The sequence below is a fragment of the Lathyrus oleraceus genome, chromosome 4 (assembly GCF_024323335.1).
Source record: "Lathyrus oleraceus cultivar Zhongwan6 chromosome 4, CAAS_Psat_ZW6_1.0, whole genome shotgun sequence".
NCBI lineage: Eukaryota > Viridiplantae > Streptophyta > Magnoliopsida > Fabales > Fabaceae > Lathyrus > Lathyrus oleraceus.
The window spans coordinates 401,687,938-401,704,327 of record NC_066582.1 but is presented as its reverse complement, the minus strand read 5'-3'; positions in this window follow the sequence as shown (position 1 = coordinate 401,704,327).

The window sequence follows — 16,390 nt, the reverse complement described above, 5'->3', positions numbered from 1 at the left end:
AGTGACGGCGGTAAAGCGATACGATAGGCTACCTCCCCTATCCTCTCCAAAATCTGATAAGGACCAATAAATCGAGGTGTCAACTTCTTCGACTTCAAAGCTCGACCAACCCCAGTTATCGGAGTAACACGAAGAAACACATGATCTCCCTCTTGGAACTCAAGTGCCTTCCTCCTCTTGTCGTGATAACTCTTCTGACGACTCTGAGCAATCCTCATCTTCTCCTGAATCATTTTAATCTTTTCCGTAGTTTGTTGAACAATCTCCGGTCCAACCACAACACTCTCACCGGACTCATACCAACATAAAGGCGTCCGACATCTCCTACCATACAAAGCTTCAAACGGTGCCATACCAATGCTCGAATGAAAACTATTGTTGTAGGTAAACTCAATCAAAGGTAAATAACAATCCCAAACACCTCCCTTTTCCAAAACACAAGCCCTCAACAGATCCTCTAGTGACTGAATCGTCCTCTCAGTCTGACCATCAGTCTGCGGATGATATGCAGAACTCAATCTCAGCTTAGTTCCCAAAGCCCTCTGCAAACCTTCCCAGAACATCGATGTAAATCTAGGATCTCTATCCGAAACAATACTCGACGGAATACCATGCAAACTTACAATCTTCTCAATATACAACTCAGCTAATCTCTCTAACGGATAATCCATTCTGATCGGAATGAAATGAGCCGATTTTGTCAATCTGTCAACAATCACCCAAATAGCTTCAAAACCGCTTCTATTTTAGAAGGATCAACAACAACACCACCTCTTGAAATCACCTGACCAAGAAAACTAACCTCTTCTAACCAAAATTCACACTTAGACAGTTTAGCAAATAACTTCTTTTCTCGTAGAATCCTTAAAACCACTCTCAAATGTTCAGCATGCTCTTCTTCAAATTTCGAATACACCAAAATATCGTCAATAAACACCACAACAAACTTGTCTAGGTACGGATGGAAAATCCTATTCATATACTCCATAAATACCCCAGGCGCATTAGTCACACCAAAAGGCATTACAGAATACTCATAATGTCCATACCTTGTTCTGAAAGCAGTCTTCTGAATATCCTCAGTTTTCACACGTATCTGATGATAACCAGATCTCAAATCTATTTTGCTGAACACACTCGCACCAACCAACTGACCCATTAAATCATCAATCCTCGGCAAAGGATACCGATTCTTGATCGTCACTTTATTCAGTTGCCTGTAGTCCACACACAACCTCATAGTACCTTCTTTCTTCTTAACTAATAACACTGGTGCACCCCACGGTGACACACTCGGACGAATAAATTTCTTATCCAACAGATCTTCCAACTGACTCTTCAATTCAGTTAACTCAACAGCAGACATACGGTACGGAGCCATCGATATCGGCCTAGTACCAGGTGCCAAATCAATCGAGAACTCAACTTCACGCTCTGGCGGTAATTCATTCGCTTCTTCAGGAAACACATCAGGAAAATCACACACCACGGCTAGATCACAAATCGCCAGTTTATCTTTAGCCTCCAAAGTCGCTAACAGCATAAACAACTCTGCTCCATCTACTACTGCCTCATTCACCTGCCTTGCTGATAGAAACAAACTCTTTTCTTCCTCAATCTCAGGAAGATCACAGTCTTATCAAAACAGTTGATATAGACTCGGTTAAACACCAACCAGTTCATACCCAGGATAACATCAATCTGCACTAGTGGAAGACACACAAGGTCCATCCCAAAGTCTCTACCAAAAATACTCAAAGGACAATTTAAACAAACTGAAGTAGTAGTCACTGAACTCTTCGCAGGAGTATCAATCACCATACTTCCAAGCATCTCAGATATCTCTAACTTAAGTTTCACAGCACAATCCAAAGATATAAAGGAATGAGTCGCACCTGTGTCAATAATAGCTACAAGAGGAAAGCCATTAATATAACACGTACCTCGGATCAAACGATCATCTGCAAAAGTCTCAGAACCCGATAAAGCAAAGACCTTGCCTCCCGACTGGTTCTCTTTCTTCGGCTTAGGACATTGTGGACTAATATGACCCACCTCTCCACAGTTGAAACAAGTCATAGTCTTCAACCGGCACTCTGCAGCCAAGTGACCACCTTTGCCACACTTGAAACACTTCTTCTCAGCACTGGTACACTCATGGAAACGATGTCCAGCCTGACCACATCTGTAACACTTAGCAGGGGCACTGGAGTCTCCCCCACTAGGCCTCTTCATCCCACTCTGTCTCTGGAAACCTTTGCCAGCTGCATACGGTTTCCCACGATCATTCTGATTCTTGCCTTTCCTATCAACCCTCTGCTGATAGCTCTCCGCTCTGGCTTTGGTATCCTGTTCAAAAATCCTGCAACAGTCAACCAAATCAGAAAACACTCTAATCCGTTGATACCCAATAGCCTGCTTAATCTCGGGACGTAACCCGTTCTCAAACTTCACACATTTCGAGAATTCCCCAGTAGCCTCATCATAGGGAGTGTAATACTTCGACAGCTCTGTGAACTTAGCAGCATACTCAGTAACAGACCGGTTGCCCTACTTCAATTCTAAGAACTCTATCTCTTTCTTTCCTCTGACATCCTCTGGAAAGTACTTCCTCAGGAATCTCTCTCTGAACACAACCCACATGATCTCAGCATTCCCAGCAGATTCCAACTCAGTGCGGGTAGCAACCCACCAATCATCTGCTTCCTCTGACAGCATATGCGTACCGAACCTGACCTTCTGGTTATCGGCACACTCAGTCACTCGGAAGATCCTCTCAATCTCCTTCAACCACTTCTGAGCGCCATCTGGATCGTATGCTCCCTTGAACATTGGAGGATTGTTCTTCTGGAACTCACTCAGTTGACGAGCAGCTCCCATTCCCACAACATTCGGATTCCCTCCAAGTACTCCAGCTAGCATACCCAGAGCCTCAGCAATCGCAGCATCGTCTCTACCTCTTCCAGCCATCTCTATTCTGAAAACCCAACAAGCTAAAACAATAAGTACTGATAGGGTTACACAACACCTATCCCGTATAGGGGAAACAGAATAATTACGACTCGACTCGACCGACTATGCTCTGATACCACTAATGTAACACCCTTCTAAAATACCCCAAATATTTAATTTAAAACAACAAATATATATCAGAGTAGATATGCAATTAAGGGTGTCACACAAACACTTCACACCATTCACCAAAATAACTGTCATGCTCTTTATTTAGTTCAAAACATAAAGCATTGCACAATACGCAGCGGATAGAGATCAAATCAATCATACAAAACATGTAACACATCACATGTAAACTGGTTCAACAACCAACAATAAAACAATTAAAAACATCCCGTCCCGATGTTACATCTACCAGAGCATGACCCACTAAGGAACTACACTAGACTCCAAGTACTAGCTCCTACTCAATCACTGCTCGTTACCTGAAAAATAGTGGTAAGGGTGAGTTCCTCAATCGATATAATAAGCATTATAAAATATCATGTAATGTTAAGTAAATAACACATTTCATCACCCTAATCATATCACCACTTCAGCAACGACAACATCAACTCATAATCATACACATACTCAACACAACCACAAAACTCACGTATAATATTGGAATACATCCATTCATATTATACGCCATACATACATTATGCAATGACACTCCATGCATGCGGTACCGACTATTCGTGAATATATAGTTCAACTTCACCGATCAAATCCAGGTACGGCTACCAAGCTCACTAGTCCCACTCATTTGAGACCTAGTGACTCACATCACCAATTCCTCACCATGGGAATTAGCTACCACCCCAAGGGCTATGCTATGCACGCTAATCACCTAGCATGCAAACATCAACAACAGTCCAAAATGACTAACATCACTAATTCCTCACCATGGGAATTAGCTACCACCATAAAGGCCACATTATGCTATGCCAAATCACCTAGCATGCAACATCAACAACAATCCACAATGGACATATGCTCACACTCTAAGCCATAAAACAGTCCATCCACAATTACATACATAATATATACATTCACAACATTATGCATATTTTCACACATCATCAGCATATTTATCACATAATCATATCATGTCATGCCAATTAATAATCACAGTATTAGCACACTCTACTAATACCTACACTGCTCAAAACAACGGGAAACGATCCCTACTATATCATACATCAGCTAAAATTACATTACTCAGCTGAACAACCAAAAACTGCACAACAACAGCACAGAAAAATCACAATTCTGCCCATACGCGTATTGCCTAGTCCCATACGCATATGGCCCATTTCTCAGCCAATCCCATACGCGTATTGCCTGCCTCATACGCGTATGCTACGCGTACCACATCCTCATACGCGTACCAACAGAGACAAAACTACGTTAAAATCATCATCTTCTTCATCCATACGCGTATTGCCTAGTGCCATACGCGTACCAGACCATCTCATACGCGTATTGCCTAGTGCCATACGCGTATGACCAGAAACCAGATTTCCAGATCTGCTATGGTTTTCTCTGCTACGAGATCTCCCAATTCCAACCTCTTACAATTCAATTTTACACAGTAATCGTTCATATCATCTAACACGAATTATCCCCTATTCGATTTCACAAATTCTAACATTTTTACATCTAATTCCTACGAATTCCCTTCAATTATAATCCAATTTTCGTTCATCCAATATTTCACAATTTCATCATGCATCATTCCAATTAGAGTCAAATCAATGGTTTATCACTACCCATTACATGTTATCCCATAATACCCATTAATCGACGATAAACCCCCCTTACCTGAGTTAATCCGGCGAATCTTTAAGCTTCAAGCTTTTCTCTTCTCCAACCTTCTTCCTCTTGCTCTGTCTCTTTGCCCTTTTTCTCTTTTCAGCCGCTTCTCTGCTTTTCACGTGAAACCCTTTCTTTACCAAATGGGACTCTTTTTTCTTATTTCCAACTTATATATATATTTTCCAATAATTATTATTCCAATAATAATAATAATAATAATCCAATAATTCCAATTATTTAATTAAATTAATAAATATAATATTAATTTAAATTAAATAATTATCTTATTTTTATCGGGGTGTTACAACTCTCCCCCACTAAAAGAGTTTTCGTCCTCGAAAACATACCTCAAGCGAATAACTCCGGATAAGACTCCTTCATCTGACTCTCAAGTTCCCAAGTCACATTGCCACCTGTTGGTCCTCCCCAAGCTACCTTTACCAAAGCAATCTCTTTACCCCGCAACTGCTTCAACTCTCGATCCTCGATCCTCATAGGTGATGTTTCAACAGTCAGGTTATCTCTCACCTGTACATCATCTATTTGGACTACATGCGACGGATCAAGAATGTACCTCCTCAACTGAGACACATGAAAAACCTCATGCAAATTCGCAAGTGACGGCGGTAAAGCGATACGATAGGCTACCTCCCCTATCCTCTCCAAAATCTGATAAGGACCAATAAATCGAGGTGTCAACTTCTTCGACTTCAAAGCTCGACCAACCCCAATTATCGGAGTAACACGAAGAAACACATGATCTCCCTCTTGGAACTCAAGTGCATTCCTCCTCTTGTCGTGATAACTCTTCTGACGACTCTGAGCAATCCTCATCTTCTCCTGAATCATTTTAATCTTTTCCGTAGTTTGTTGAACAATCTCCGGTCCAACCACAACACTCTTACCGGACTCATACCAACATAAAGGCGTCCGACATCTCCTACCATACAAAGCTTCAAACGGTGCCATACCAATGCTCGAATGAAAACTATTGTTGTAGGTAAACTCAATCAAAGGTAAATAACAATCCCAAGCACCTCCCTTTTCCAAAACACAAGCCCTCAACAGATCCTCTAGTGACTGAATCGTCCTCTCAGTCTGACCATCAGTCTGCGGATGATATGCAGAACTCAATCTCAGCTTAGTTCCCAAAGCCCTCTGCAAACCTTCCCAGAACATCGATGTAAATCTAGGATCTCTATCCGAAACAATACTCGACGGAATACCATGCAAACTTACAATCTTCTCAATATACAACTCAGCTAATCTCTCTAACGGATAATCCATTCTGATCGGAATGAAATGAGCCGATTTTGTCAATCTGTCAACAATCACCCAAATAGCTTCAAAACCGCTTCTATTTTAGAAGGATCAACAGCAACACCACCTCTTGAAATCACCTGACCAAGAAAACTAACCTCTTCTAACCAAAATTCACACTTAGACAGTTTAGCAAATAACTTCTTTTCTCGTAGAATCCTTAAAACCACTCTCAAATGTTCAGCATGCTCTTCTTCAAATTTCGAATACACCAAAATATCGTCAATAAACACCACAACAAACTTGTCTAGGTACGGATGGAAAATCCTATTCATATACTCCATAAATACCCCAGGCGCATTAGTCACACCAAAAGGCATTACAGAATACTCATAATGTCCATACCTTGTTCTGAAAGCAGTCTTCTGAATATCCTCAGTTTTCACACGTATCTGATGATAACCAGATCTCAAATCTATTTTGCTGAACACACTCGCACCAACCAACTGACCCATTAAATCATCAATCCTCGGCAAAGGATACCGATTCTTGATCGTCACTTTATTCAGTTGCCTGTAGTCCACACACAACCTCATAGTACCTTCTTTCTTCTTAACTAATAACACTGGTGCACCCCACGGTGACACACTCGGACGAATAAATTTCTTATCCAACAGATCTTCCAACTGACTCTTCAATTCAGTTAACTCAACAGCAGACATACGGTACGGAGCCATCGATATCGGCCTAGTACCAGGTGCCAAATCAATCGAGAACTCAACTTCACGCTCTGGCGGTAATTCATTCGCTTCTTCAGGAAACACATCAGGAAAATCACACACCACGGCTAGATCACAAATCGCCAGTTTATCTTTAGCCTCCAAAGTCGCTAACAGCATAAACAACTTTGCTCCATCTACTACTGCCTCATTCACCTGCCTTGCTGATAGAAACAAACTCTTTTCTTCCTCAATCTCAGGAAGATCACAGTCTTATCAAAACAGTTGATATAGACTCGGTTAAACACCAACCAGTTCATACCCAGGATAACATCGATCTGCACTAGTGGAAGACACACAAGGTCCATCCCAAAGTCTCTACCAAAAATACTCAAAGGACAATTTAAACAAACTGAAGTAGTAGTCACTGAACTCTTCGCAGGAGTATCAATCACCATACTTCCAAGCATCTCAGATATCTCTAACTTAAGTTTCACAGCACAATCCAAAGATATAAAGGAATGAGTCGCACCTGTGTCAATAATAGCTACAAGAGGAAAGCCATTAATATAACACGTACCTCGGATCAAACGATCATCTGCAAAAGTCTCAGAACCCGATAAAGCAAAGACCTTGCCTCCCGACTGGTTCTCTTTCTTCGGCTTAGGACACTGTGGACTAATATGACCCACCTCTCCACAGTTGAAACAAGCCATAGTCTTCAACCGGCACTCTGCAGCCAAGTGACCACCTTTGCCACACTTGAAACACTTCTTCTCAGCACTGGTACACTCATGGAAACGATGTCCAGCCTGACCACATCTGTAACACTTAGCAGGGGCACTGGAGTCTCCCCCACTAGGCCTCTTCATCCCACTCTGTCTCTGGAAACCTTTGCCAGCTGCATACGGTTTCCCACGATCATTCTGATTCTTGCCTTTCCTATCAACCCTCTGCTGATAGCTCTCCGCTCTGGCTTTGGTATCCTGTTCAAAAATCCTGCAACAGTCAACCAAATCAGAAAACACTCTAATCCGTTGATACCCAATAGCCTGCTTAATCTCGGGACGTAACCCGTTCTCAAACTTCACACATTTCGAGAATTCCCCAGTAGCCTCATCATAGGGAGTGTAATACTTCGACAGCTCTGTGAACTTAGCAGCATACTCAGTAACAGACCGGTTGCCCTACTTCAATTCTAAGAACTCTATCTCTTTCTTTCCTCTGACATCCTCTGGAAAGTACTTCCTCAGGAATCTCTCTCTGAACACAACCCACGTGATCTCAGCATTCCCAGCAGATTCCAACTCAGTGCGGGTAGCAACCCACCAATCATCTGCTTCCTCTGACAGCATATGCGTACCGAACCTGACCTTCTGGTTATCGGCACACTCAGTCACTCGGAAGATCCTCTCAATCTCCTTCAACCACTTCTGAGCGCCATCTGGATCGTATGCTCCCTTGAACATTGGAGGATTGTTCTTCTGGAACTCACTCAGTTGACGAGCAGCTCCCATTCCCACAACATTCGGATTCCCTCCAAGTACTCCAGCTAGCATACCCAGAGCCTCAGCAATCGCAGCATCGTCTCTACCTCTTCCAGCCATCTCTATTCTGAAAACCCAACAAGCTAAAACAATAAGTACTGATAGGGTTACACAACACCTATCCCGTACAGGGGAAACAGAATAATTACGACTCGACTCGACCGACTATGCTCTGATACCACTAATGTAACACCCTTCTAAAATACCCCAAATATTTAATTTAAAACAACAAATATATATCAGAGTAGATATGCAATTAAGGGTGTCACACAAACACTTCACACCATTCACCAAAATAACTGTCATGCTCTTTATTTAGTTCAAAACATAAAGCATTGCACAATACGCAGCGGATAGAGATCAAATCAATCATACAAAACATGTAACACATCACATGTAAACTAGTTCAACAACCAACAATAAAACAATTAAAAACATCCCGTCCCGATGTTACATCTACCAGAGCATGACCCACTAAGGAACTACACTAGACTCCAAGTACTAGCTCCTACTCAATCACTGCTCGTTACCTGAAAAATAGTGGTAAGGGTGAGTTCCTCAATCGATATAATAAGCATTATAAAATATCATGTAATGTTAAGTAAATAACACATTTCATCACCCTAATCATATCACCACTTCAGCAACGACAACATCAACTCATAATCATACACATACTCAACACAACCACAAAACTCACGTATAATATTGGAATACATCCATTCATATTATACGCCATACATACATTATGCAATGACACTCCATGCATGCGGTACCGACTATTCGTGAATATATAGTTCAACTTCACCGACCAAATCCAGGTACGGCTACCAAGCTCACTAGTCCCACTCATTTGAGACCTAGTGACTCACATCACCAATTCCTCACCATGGGAATTAGCTACCACCCCAAGGGCTATGCTATGCACGCTAATCACCTAGCATGCAAACATCAACAACAGTCCAAAATGACTAACATCACTAATTCCTCACCATGGGAATTAGCTACCACCATAAAGGCCACATTATGCTATGCCAAATCACCTAGCATGCAACATCAACAACAATCCACAATGGACATATGCTCACACTCTAAGCCATAAAACAGTCCATCCACAATTACATACATAATATATACATTCACAACATTATGCATATTTTCACACATCATCAGCATATTTATCACATAATCATATCATGTCATGCCAATTAATAATCACAGTATTAGCACACTCTACTAATACCTACACTGCTCAAAACAACGGGAAACGATCCCTACTATATCATACATCAGCTAAAATTACATTACTCAGCTGAACAACCAAAAACTGCACAACAACAGCACAGAAAAATCACAATTCTGCCCATACGCGTATTGCCTAGTCCCATACGCATATGGCCCATTTCTCAGCCAATCCCATACGCGTATTGCCTGCCTCATACGCGTATGCTACGCGTACCACATCCTCATACGCGTACCAACAGAGACAAAACTACGTTAAAATCATCATCTTCTTCATCCATACGCGTATTGCCTAGTGCCATACGCGTACCAGACCATCTCATACGCGTATTGCCTAGTGCCATACGCGTATGACCAGAAACCAGATTTCCAGATCTGCTATGGTTTTCTCTGCTACGAGATCTCCCAATTCCAACCTCTTACAATTCAATTTTACACAGTAATCGTTCATATCATCTAACACGAATTATCCCCTATTCGATTTCACAAATTCTAACATTTTTACATCTAATTCCTACGAATTCCCTTCAATTATAATCCAATTTTCGTTCATCCAATATTTCACAATTTCATCATGCATCATTCCAATTAGAGTCAAATCAATGGTTTATCACTACCCATTACATGTTATCCCATAATACCCATTAATCGACGATAAACCCCCCTTACCTGAGTTAATCCGGCGAATCTTTAAGCTTCAAGCTTTTCTCTTCTCCAACCTTCTTCCTCTTGCTCTGTCTCTTTGCCCTTTTTCTCTTTTCAGCCGCTTCTCTGCTTTTCACGTGAAACCCTTTCTTTACCAAATGGGACTCTTTTTTCTTATTTCCAACTTATATATATATTTTCCAATAATTATTATTCCAATAATAATAATAATAATAATCCAATAATTCCAATTATTTAATTAAATTAATAAATATAATATTAATTTAAATTAAATAATTATCTTATTTTTATCGGGGTGTTACAACTCTCCCCCACTAAAAGAGTTTTCGTCCTCGAAAACATACCTCAAGCGAATAACTCCGGATAAGACTCCTTCATCTGACTCTCAAGTTCCCAAGTCACATTGCCACCTGTTGGTCCTCCCCAAGCTACCTTTACCAAAGCAATCTCTTTACCCCGCAACTGCTTCAACTCTCGATCCTCGATCCTCATAGGTGATGTTTCAACAGTCAGGTTATCTCTCACCTGTACATCATCTATTTGGACTACATGCGACGGATCAAGAATGTACCTCCTCAACTGAGACACATGAAAAACCTCATGCAAATTCGCAAGTGACGGCGGTAAAGCGATACGATAGGCTACCTCCCCTATCCTCTCCAAAATCTGATAAGGACCAATAAATCGAGGTGTCAACTTCTTCGACTTCAAAGCTCGACCAACCCCAGTTATCGGAGTAACACGAAGAAACACATGATCTCCCTCTTGGAACTCAAGTGCCTTCCTCCTCTTGTCGTGATAACTCTTCTGACGACTCTGAGCAATCCTCATCTTCTCCTGAATCATTTTAATCTTTTCCGTAGTTTGTTGAACAATCTCCGGTCCAACCACAACACTCTTACCGGACTCATACCAACATAAAGGCGTCCGACATCTCCTACCATACAAAGCTTCAAACGGTGCCATACCAATGCTCGAATGAAAACTATTGTTGTAGGTAAACTCAATCAAAGGTAAATAACAATCCCAAGCACCTCCCTTTTCCAAAACACAAGCCCTCAACAGATCCTCTAGTGACTGAATCGTCCTCTCAGTCTGACCATCAGTCTGCGGATGATATGCAGAACTCAATCTCAGCTTAGTTCCCAAAGCCCTCTGCAAACCTTCCCAGAACATCGATGTAAATCTAGGATCTCTATCCGAAACAATACTCGACGGAATACCATGTAAACTTACAATCTTCTCAATATACAACTCAGCTAATCTCTCTAACGGATAATCCATTCTGATCGGAATGAAATGAGCCGATTTTGTCAATCTGTCAACAATCACCCAAATAGCTTCAAAACCGCTTCTATTTTAGAAGGATCAACAGCAACACCACCTCTTGAAATCACCTGACCAAGAAAACTAACCTCTTCTAACCAAAATTCACACTTAGACAGTTTAGCAAATAACTTCTTTTCTCGTAGAATCCTTAAAACCACTCTCAAATGTTCAGCATGCTCTTCTTCAAATTTCGAATACACCAAAATATCGTCAATAAACACCACAACAAACTTGTCTAGGTACGGATGGAAAATCCTATTCATATACTCCATAAATACCCCAGGCACATTAGTCACACCAAAAGGCATTACAGAATACTCATAATGTCCATACCTTGTTCTGAAAGCAGTCTTCTGAATATCCTCAGTTTTCACACGTATCTGATGATAACCAGATCTCAAATCTATTTTGCTGAACACACTCGCACCAACCAACTGACCCATTAAATCATCAATCCTCGGCAAAGGATACCGATTCTTGATCGTCACTTTATTCAGTTGCCTGTAGTCCACACACAACCTCATAGTACCTTCTTTCTTCTTAACTAATAACACTGGTGCACCCCACGGTGACACACTCGGACGAATAAATTTCTTATCCAACAGATCTTCCAACTGACTCTTCAATTCAGTTAACTCAACAGCAGACATACGGTACGGAGCCATCGATATCGGCCTAGTACCAGGTGCCAAATCAATCGAGAACTCAACTTCACGCTCTGGCGGTAATTCATTCGCTTCTTCAGGAAACACATCAGGAAAATCACACACCACGGCTAGATCACAAATCGCCAGTTTATCTTTAGCCTCCAAAGTCGCTAACAGCATAAACAACTCTGCTCCATCTACTACTGCCTCATTCACCTGCCTTGCTGATAGAAACAAACTCTTTTCTTCCTCAATCTCAGGAAGATCACAGTCTTATCAAAACAGTTGATATAGACTCGGTTAAACACCAACCAGTTCATACCCAGGATAACATCAATCTGCACTAGTGGAAGACACACAAGGTCCATCCCAAAGTCTCTACCAAAAATACTCAAAGGACAATTTAAACAAACTGAAGTAGTAGTCACTGAACTCTTCGCAGGAGTATCAATCACCATACTTCCAAGCATCTCAGATATCTCTAACTTAAGTTTCACAGCACAATCCAAAGATATAAAGGAATGAGTCGCACCTGTGTCAATAATAGCTACAAGAGGAAAGCCATTAATATAACACGTACCTCGGATCAAACGATCATCTGCAAAAGTCTCAGAACCCGATAAAGCAAAGACCTTGCCTCCCGACTGGTTCTCTTTCTTCGGCTTAGGACACTGTGGACTAATATGACCCACCTCTCCACAGTTGAAACAAGTCATAGTCTTCAACCGGCACTCTGCAGCCAAGTGACCACCTTTGCCACACTTGAAACACTTCTTCTCAGCACTGGTACACTCATGGAAACGATGTCCAGCCTGACCACATCTGTAACACTTAGCAGGGGCACTGGAGTCTCCCCCACTAGGCCTCTTCATCCCACTCTGTCTCTGGAAACCTTTGCCAGCTGCATACGGTTTCCCACGATCATTCTGATTCTTGCCTTTCCTATCAACCCTCTGCTGATAGCTCTCCGCTCTGGCTTTGGTATCCTGTTCAAAAATCCTGCAACAGTCAACCAAATCAGAAAACACTCTAATCCGTTGATACCCAATAGCCTGCTTAATCTCGGGACGTAACCCGTTCTCAAACTTCACACATTTCGAGAATTCCCCAGTAGCCTCATCATAGGGAGTGTAATACTTCGACAGCTCTGTGAACTTAGCAGCATACTCAGTAACAGACCGGTTGCCCTACTTCAATTCTAAGAACTCTATCTCTTTCTTTCCTCTGACATCCTCTGGAAAGTACTTCCTCAGGAATCTCTCTCTGAACACAACCCACATGATCTCAGCATTCCCAGCAGATTCCAACTCAGTGCGGGTAGCAACCCACCAATCATCTGCTTCCTCTGACAGCATATGCGTACCGAACCTGACCTTCTGGTTATCGGCACACTCAGTCACTCGGAAGATCCTCTCAATCTCCTTCAACCACTTCTGAGCGCCATCTGGATCGTATGCTCCCTTGAACATTGGAGGATTGTTCTTCTGGAACTCACTCAGTTGACGAGCAGCTCCCATTCCCACAACATTCGGATTCCCTCCAAGTACTCCAGCTAGCATACCCAGAGCCTCAGCAATCGCAGCATCGTCTCTACCTCTTCCAGCCATCTCTATTCTGAAAACCCAACAAGCTAAAACAATAAGTACTGATAGGGTTACACAACACCTATCCCGTACAGGGGAAACAGAATAATTACGACTCGACTCGACCGACTATGCTCTGATACCACTAATGTAACACCCTTCTAAAATACCCCAAATATTTAATTTAAAACAACAAATATATATCAGAGTAGATATGCAATTAAGGGTGTCACACAAACACTTCACACCATTCACCAAAATAACTGTCATGCTCTTTATTTAGTTCAAAACATAAAGCATTGCACAATACACAGCGGATAGAGATCAAATCAATCATACAAAACATGTAACACATCACATGTAAACTGGTTCAACAACCAACAATAAAACAATTAAAAACATCCCGTCCCGATGTTACATCTACCAGAGCATGACCCACTAAGGAACTACACTAGACTCCAAGTACTAGCTCCTACTCAATCACTGCTCGTTACCTGAAAAATAGTGGTAAGGGTGAGTTTCTCAATCGATATAATAAGCATTATAAAATATCATGTAATGTTAAGTAAATAACACATTTCATCACCCTAATCATATCACCACTTCAGCAACGACAACATCAACTCATAATCATACACATACTCAACACAACCACAAAACTCACGTATAATATTGGAATACATCCATTCATATTATACGCCATACATACATTATGCAATGACACTCCATGCATGCGGTACCGACTATTCGTGAATATATAGTTCAACTTCACCGACCAAATCCAGGTACGGCTACCAAGCTCACTAGTCCCACTCATTTGAGACCTAGTGACTCACATCACCAATTCCTCACCATGGGAATTAGCTACCACCCCAAGGGCTATGCTATGCACGCTAATCACCTAGCATGCAAACATCAACAACAGTCCAAAATGACTAACATCACTAATTCCTCACCATGGGAATTAGCTACCACCATAAAGGCCACATTATGCTATGCCAAATCACCTAGCATGCAACATCAACAACAATCCACAATGGACATATGCTCACACTCTAAGCCATAAAACAGTCCATCCACAATTACATACATAATATATACATTCACAACATTATGCATATTTTCACACATCATCAGCATATTTATCACATAATCATATCATGTCATGCCAATTAATAATCACAGTATTAGCACACTCTACTAATACCTACACTGCTCAAAACAACGGGAAACGATCCCTACTATATCATACATCAGCTAAAATTACATTACTCAGCTGAACAACCAAAAACTGCACAACAACAGCACAGAAAAATCACAATTCTGCCCATACGCGTATTGCCTAGTCCCATACGCGTATGGCCCATTTCTCAGCCAATCCCATACGCGTATTGCCTGCCTCATACGCGTATGCTACGCGTACCACATCCTCATACGCGTACCAACAGAGACAAAACTACGTTAAAATCATCATCTTCTTCATCCATACGCGTATTGCCTAGTGCCATACGCGTACCAGACCATCTCATACGCGTATTGCCTAGTGCCATACGCGTATGACCAGAAACCAGATTTCCAGATCTGCTATGGTTTTCTCTGCTACGAGATCTCCCAATTCCAACCTCTTACAATTCAATTTTACACAGTAATCGTTCATATCATCTAACACGAATTATCCCCTATTCGATTTCACAAATTCTAACATTTTTACATCTAATTCCTACGAATTCCCTTCAATTATAATCCAATTTTCGTTCATCCAATATTTCACAATTTCATCATGCATCATTCCAATTAGAGTCAAATCAATGGTTTATCACTACCCATTACATGTTATCCCATAATACCCATTAATCGATGATAAACCCCCCTTACCTGAGTTAATCCGGCGAATCTTTAAGCTTTAAGCTTTTCTCTTCTCCAACCTTCTTCCTCTTGCTCTGTCTCTTTGCCTTTTTTCTCTTTTCAGCCGCTTCTCTGCTTTTCACGTGAAACCCTTTCTTTACCAAATGGGACTCTTTTTTCTTATTTCCAACTTATATATATATTTTCCAATAATTATTATTCCAATAATAATAATAATAATCCAATAATTCCAATTATTTAATTAAATTAATAAATATAATATTAATTTAAATTAAATAATTATCTTATTTTTATCGGGGTGTTACAACTCTCCCCCACTAAAAGAGTTTTCGTCCTCGAAAACATACCTCAAGCGAATAACTCCGGATAAGACTCCTTCATCTGACTCTCAAGTTCCCAAGTCACATTGCCACCTGTTGGTCCTCCCCAAGCTACCTTTACCAAAGCAATCTCTTTACCCCGCAACTGCTTCAACTCTCGATCCTCGATCCTCATAGGTGATGTTTCAACAGTCAGGTTATCTCTCACCTGTACATCATCTATTTGGACTACATGCGACGGATCAAGAATGTACCTCCTCAACTGAGACACATGAAAAACCTCATGCAAATTCGCAAGTGACGGCGGTAAAGCGATACGATAGGCTACCTCCCCTATCCTCTCCAAAATCTGATAAGGACCAATAAATCGAGGTGTCAACTTCTTCGACTTCAAAG